The sequence below is a fragment of the Sycon ciliatum genome, chromosome 5 (assembly GCF_964019385.1).
Source record: "Sycon ciliatum chromosome 5, ocSycCili1.1, whole genome shotgun sequence".
Classification (NCBI taxonomy): domain Eukaryota; kingdom Metazoa; phylum Porifera; class Calcarea; order Leucosolenida; family Sycettidae; genus Sycon; species Sycon ciliatum.
This window is the reverse complement of record NC_088647.1, coordinates 11233297-11240806: the sequence shown is the minus strand read 5'-3', so window position 1 is coordinate 11240806 and position 7510 is coordinate 11233297.

The window sequence follows — 7510 nt, the reverse complement described above, 5'->3', positions numbered from 1 at the left end:
CCAGGGCTGCTCAAAGCTGAACAGAACCTATCTCGAAGTTTTGGGCCTTTTTGCCCGTGATTCTTCACTTTGCGACTAAACTATTCGCAGCAGTGCCAAATGTTCAGCGTCACTGAATGCGGGTGCCAGCGGCCTACAAGCAAACCAAAAATAAAAACCAAAGCGGTCACTCATATTGCAGCTGGGTCTTGTTATAGAGAAGTATGTTGAAAGTGACTTGCGGACACAAATGGTCAAAAAGCGACAATTCCTCACCTTTCTGCCCGTTCGAAGCTCAAGAACTGACCATCGCCACCCTGATCTTGTTGTATAGCTAGACATAGGGAAGTGCACCAAGAAAAAAATGCCACATTTCAATAAACAACTCGCCCAGGGCTGCTCAAAGCTGAACAGAACCTATCTCGAAGTTTTGGGCCTTTTTGCCCGTGATTCTTCACTTTGCGACTAAACTATTCGCAGCAGTGCCAAATGTTCCGTGTCAGTAAATGCGGGTGCCAGCGGCCTACAAGCAAACCAAAAATCAAATCAAAGCGGTCACTCATATTGCAGCTGGGTCTTGTGATAGAGAGGTACATTGAAAGTGACTTGTGTTCACAAATGGTCAAAAAGCAACAATTTCTCACCTTTCTGCCCGTTCGAAGCTCAAGAACTGACCATCGGCACCCTGATCTTGTTGTATAGCTGGACATAGGGATGTGCACCAAGAAAAAATGCCACATTTCAATAAACAACTCGCCCAGGGCTGCTCAAAGCTGAACAGAACCTATCTCGAAGTTTTGGGCCTTTTTGCCCGTGATTCTTCACTTTGCGACTAAACTATTCGCAGCAGTGCCAAATGTTCAGCATCACTGAATGCGGGTGCCAGCGGCCTACAACCAAACCAAAAATCAAATCAAAGCGGTCACTCATATTGCAGCTGGGTCTTGTTATAGAGAGGTACGTTGAAAGTGACACGTGGACACAAATGGTCAAAAAGCCACAATTTCTCACCTTTCTGCCCGTTCGAAGCTCAAGAACTGACCATCGCCAACCTGATTTTGTTGTATAGCTGGACATAGGGATGTGCACCAAGAAAAAATGCCACATTTCAATAAACAACTCGCCCAGGGCTGCTCAAAGCTGAACAGAACCTATCTCGAAGTTTTGGGCCTTTTGCCCGTGATTCTTCACTTTGCGACTAAACTATTCGTAGCAGTGCCAAATATTCAGCGTCACGGAATGCGGGTGCCAGCGGCCTACAAGCAAACCAAAAATAAAATCAAAGCGGTCACTCATATTGCAGCTGGGTCTTGTTATAGAGAGGTACGTTGAAAGTGACACGTGGACACAAATGGTCAAAAAGCCCAAAACTTCGAGATAGGTTCTGTTCAGCTTTGAGCAGCCCTGGGCGAGTTGTTACTGTTTTGCTCAAAGCTGAACAGAACCTATCTCGAAGTTTTGGGCCTTTTGCCCGTGATTCTTCACTTTGCGACTAAACTATTCGTAGCAGTGCCAAATGTTCAGCGTCACTGAATGCGGGTGCCAGCGGCCTACAAGCAAACCAAAAATCAAATCAAAGCGGTCACTCATATTGCAGCTGGGTCTTGTTATAGAGAAGTATGTTGAAAGTGACACGTGGACACAAATGGTCAAAAAGCGACAATTTCTCACCTTTCTGCCCGTTCGAAGCTCAAGAACTGACCATCGCCACCTTGATCTTGTTGTATAGCTGGACATAGGGAACTGTACCAAAAAAATATGCCACATTTCAATAAACAACTCGCCCAGGGTTGCTCAAAGCTGAACAGAACCTATCTCGAAGTTTTGGGCCTTTTGCCCGTGATTCTTCACTTTGCGACTAAACTATTCGTAGCAGTGCCAAATGTTCAGCGTCAGTGAATGCGGGTGCCAGCGGCCTACACGCAAACCAAAAATCAAATCAAAGCGTTCACTCATATTGCAGCTGGGTCTTGTTATAGAGAGGTACGTAGAAAGTGACATGTGGACACAAATGGTCAAAAAGCCACAATTTCTCATCTTTCTGCCCGTTCGAAGCTCAAGAACTGACCATCGCCACCCTGATCTTCTTGTATAGCTGGACATAGGGAAGTGCACCAAGAAAAAATGCCACATTTCAATAAACAACTCGCCCAGGGCTGCTCAAAGCTGAACAGAACCTATCTCGAAGTTTTGGGCCTTTTTGCCCGTGATTCTTCACTTTGCGACTAAACTATTCGCAGCAGTGCCAAATGTTCCGTTTCAGTAAATGCGGGGGCCAGCGGCCTACAAGCAAACCAAAAATCAAATCAAAGCGGTCACTCATATTGCAGCTGGGTCTTGTTATAGAGAAGTATGTTGAAAGTGACACGTGGACACAAATGGTCAAAAAGCGACAATTTCTCACCTTTCTGCCCATTCGAAGCTCAAGAACTGACCATCGCCACCCTGATCTTGTTGGATAGCTGGACATAGGGATGTGGACCAAGAAAATATGCCACATTTCAATAAACAACTCGCCCAGGGTTGCTCAAAGCTGAACAGAACCTATCTCGAAGTTTTGGGCCTTTTGCCCGTGATTCTTCACTTTGCGACTAAACAATTCGTAGCAGTGCCAAATGTTTAGCGTCACTGAATGCGGGTGCCAGCGGCCTACAAGCAAACCAAAAATCAAATCAAAGCGGTCACTCATATTGCAGCTGGGTCTTGTTATAGAGAGGTACGTTGAAAGTGACTTGTGTTCACAAATGGTCAAAAAGCAACAATTTCTCACCTTTCTGCCCGTTCGAAGCTCAAGAACTGACCATCGCCACCCTGATCTTGTTGTATAGCTGGACATAGGGATGTGCACCAAGAAAAAATGCCACATTTCTTGCCTTCGACACTGTTTGGCACAGGGGTCTCTTAGCTAAGCTGCGAACAGTATATCGCATTGATGGCAAGGCTATCGGCTGGCTCTCATCGTATCTCTCTAACCGACATCAGCTTGTACGTCTCTCAACTGTGTTATCGGAGCCTTTACCCGTTACTTCTGGAGTCCCCCAGGGTTCAATCCTTGGGCCACTGCTATTTCTCCTGTATATTAATGACCTCCCCGATACTGCCCCTGGTGTCAGCCTTTTCGCTGACGACACAGCTCTGCTTTGCTCCAATGCTTGCCCTATACGCCTGCACGAAGCCATGCAAGATAGCATTGGGAAAGTTATAACCTGGATGCATGATTGGAAGTTGCAGCCAAACGTTGATAAAACGGCAGCTATGTACATTTCCCCTTCTCCCCCTTCCCTGCCACTTTGTTTTCCTTCTTCAAGTGTTGCTATTCGCATTGTTGAAGAGCATAAGCATCTTGGCGTTATTATTGACTCTAAATTGTCGTGGTCACCCCATGTGCAGTATGTCTGCAAGCGCACAAGCTCCATCCTTGGGGCTCTTCAAGCCCACTGTAGACATCTTCCTCTTTCTTGCAAACGCTTGTTTTATCGTTGCTATATATTGCCCTTACTTGACTACTGTGATACTGCTTGGTGTGGCATAACTACTACTGTATTGAACAAGCTAGAAACCCATAACCGCATGCTCCTTAAAATCTTATTTAGCAAAGATCGTCGCTTTCCCTCCGCTAGTCTTTACGAAATTGCCAAGATCAGTCCCCTTTCCACTCGACATAAGTACCACCTCTGTGTTCTCATACATAAAATATTACTAAATAAAATACCCTTGCATATGCAGGCTTATAATTGGTTCTCCGAAACACGGAACACCCGGAACTCACTCAGTCTCCCACGCGCTGCCTCCACCCTATTCACTAGATCCCCGATCTTTGCTGGCTATGTGTTTTGGGCAACATTACCAACGCAGGCCAAGACCAGCACGTCGATGGATAATTTTGTTGCTAAAATCTCTGCTCAATTCTAGGTTTCATGTATATCCTGCTGGTTTGTCTCCTCCTTTGCCTTCTTTGCCTCTTATTTGTATTCTTTTATCTGTTTTACTGCTGTGGTTGGCTTTCACCCTTGTCTCAGTTTTATTGGCCGTCATCATGATGTGCCATGAGATAATGATATAAATACAAAATACAAAATACAAATTTCAATAAACAACTCGCCCAGGGCTGCTCAAAGCTGAACAGAACCTATCTCGAAGTTTTGGGCCTTTTGCCCGTGATTCTTCACTTTGCGACTAAACTATTCGTAGCAGTGCCAAATGTTCAGCGTCACGGAATGCGGGTGCCAGCGGCCTACAAGCAAACCAAAAATCAAATCAAAGCGGTCACTCATATTGCAGCTGGGTCTTGTTATAGAGAGGTACGTTGAAAGTGACACGTGGACACAAATGGTCAAAAAGCGACAATTTCTCACCTTTCTGCCCGTTCGAAGCTCAAGAACTGACCATCGCCACCCTGATCTTGTTGTTTAGCTGGACATAGGGAAGTGCACCAAGAAAAAATGCCACATTTCAATAAACAACTCGCCCAGGACTGCTCAAAGCTGAACAGAACCTATCTCGAAGTTTTGGGCCTTTTTGCCCGTGATTCTTCACTTTGCGACTAAACTATTCGCAGCAGTGCCAAATGTTCAGCGTCACTGAATGCGGGTGCCAGCGGCCTACAAGCAAACCAAAAATCAAATCAAAGCGGTCACTCATATTGCAGCTGGGTCTTGTTATAGAGAGGTACGTTGAAAGTGACACGTGGACATAAATGGTCAAAAAGCCACAATTTCTCACCTTTCTGCCCGTTCGAAGCTCAAGAACTGACCATCGCCACCCTGATCTTGTTGGATAGCTGGACATAGGGAAGTGCACCAAGACAAAATGCCACATTTCAATAAACAACTCGCCCAGGGCTGCTTAAAGCTGAACAGAACCTATCTCGAAGTTTTGGGCCTTTTTGCCCGTGATTCTTCACTTTGCGACTAAACTATTTGCAGCAGTGCCAAATGTTCAGCATCATTGAATGCGGGTGCCAGCGGCCTACAAGCAAACCAAAAATCAAATCAAATCGGTCACTCATATTGCAGCTGGGTCTTGTTATAGAGAGGTACGTTGAAAGTGACACGTGGACACAAATGGTCAAAAAGCGACAATTTCTCACCTTTCTGCCCGTTCGAAGCTCAAGAACTGACCATCGCCACCCTGATCTTGTTGGATAGCTGGACATAGGGAAGTGCACCAAGAAAAAATGCCACATTTCAATAAACAACTCGCCCAGGGCTGCTTAAAGCGGAACAGAACCTATCTCGAAGTTTTGGGCCTTTTTGCCCGTGATTCTTCACTTTGCGACTAAACTATTCGCAGCAGTGCCAAATGTCCAGCATCATTGAATGCGGGTGCCAGCGGCCTACAACCAAACCAAAAATCAAATCAAAGCGGTCACTCATATTGCAGATGGGTCTTGTTATAGAGAGGTACGTTGAAAGTGACACGTGGACACAAATGGTCAAAAAGCGACAATTTCTCACCTTTCTGCCCGTTCGAAGCTCAAGAACTGACCATCGCCACCCTGATCTTGTTGTATAGCTGGACATAGAGAAGTGCACCAAGAAAAAATGCCACATTTCAATAAACAACTCGCCCAGGGCTGCTCAAAGCTGAACAGAATCTATCTCGAAGTTTTGGGCCTTTTTGCCCGTGATTCTTCACTTTGCGACTAAACTATTCGCAGCAGTGCCAAATGTACAGCGTCACTGAATGTGGGTGCCAGCGGCCTACAAGCAAACCAAAAATCAAATAAAAGCGGTCACTCATATTGCAGCTGGGTCTTGTTATAGAGAGGTACGTTGAAAGTGACACGTGGACACAAATGGTCAAAAAGCGACAATTTCTCACCTTTCTGCCCGTTCGAAGCTCAAGAACTGACAATCGCCACCCTGATCTTGTTGTATAGCTGGACATAGGTATGTTGTTCAAGAAAATATGCCACATTTCAATAAACAACTCGCCCAGGGTTGCTCAAAGCTGAACAGAACCTATCTCGAAGTTTTGGGCCTTTTTGCCCGTGATTCTTCACTTTGCGACTAAACTATTCGCAGCAGTGCCAAATGTTCAGCGTCACTGAATGCGGGTGCCAGCGGCCTACAAGCAAACCAAAAATCAAATCAAAGCAGTCACTCATATTGCAGCTGGGTCTTGTTATAGAGAGGTACGTTGAAAGTGACACGTGGACATACATGGTCAAAAAGCCACAATTTCTCACCTTTCTGCCCGTTCGAAGCTCAAGAACTGACCATCGCCACCCTGATCTTGTTGGATAGCTGGACATAGGGAAGTGCACCAAGAAAAAATGCCACATTTCAATAAACAACTCGCCCAGGGCTGCTTAAAGCTGAACAGAACCTATCTCGAAGTTTTGGGCCTTTTTGCCCGTGATTCTTCACTTTGCGACTAAACTATTTGCAGCAGTGCCAAATGTTCAGCATCATTGAATGCGGGTGCCAGCGGCCTACAAGCAAACCAAAAATCAAATCAAATCGGTCACTCATATTGCAGCTGGGTCTTGTTATAGAGAGGTACGTTGAAAGTGACACGTGGACACAAATGGTCAAAAAGCGACAATTTCTCACCTTTCTGCCCGTTCGAAGCTCAAGAACTGACCATCGCCACCCTGATCTTGTTGGATAGCTGGACATAGGGAAGTGCACCAAGAAAAAATGCCACATTTCAATAAACAACTCGCCCAGGGCTGCTTAAAGCGGAACAGAACCTATCTCGAAGTTTTGGGCCTTTTAGCCCGTGATTCTTCACTTTGCGACTAAACTATTCGCAGCAGTGCCAAATGTCCAGCATCATTGAATGCGGGTGCCAGCGGCCTACAACCAAACCAAAAATCAAATCAAAGCGGTCACTCATATTGCAGATGGGTCTTGTTATAGAGAGATACGTTGAAAGTGACACGTGGACACAAATGGTCAAAAAGCGACAATTTCTCACCTTTCTGCCCGTTCGAAGCTCAAGAACTGACCATCGCCACCCTGATCTTGTTGGATAGCTGGACATAGAGAAGTGCACCAAGAAAAAATGCCACATTTCAATAAACAACTCGCCCAGGGCTGCTCAAAGCTGAACAGAACCTATCTCGAAGTTTTGGGCCTTTTTGCCCGTGATTCTTCACTTTGCGACTAAACTATTCGCAGCAGTGCCAAATGTACAGCGTCACTGAATGTGGGTGCCAGCGGCCTACAAGCAAACCAAAAATCAAATAAAAACGGTCACTCATATTGCAGCTGGGTCTTGTTATAGAGAGGTACGTTGAAAGTGACACGTGGACACAAATGGTCAAAAAGCCACAATTTCTCCCCTTTCTGCCCGTTCGAAGCTCAAGAACTTACAATCGCCACCCTGATCTTGTTGTATAGCTGGACATAGGTATGTTGTTCAAGAAAATATGCCACATTTCAATAAACAACTCGCCCAGGGTTGCTCAAAGCTGAACAGAACCTATTTCGAAGTTTTGGGCCTTTTTGCCCGTGATTCTTCACTTTGCGACTAAACTATTCGCAGCAGTGCCAAATGTTCAGCGTCACTGAATGCGGGTGCC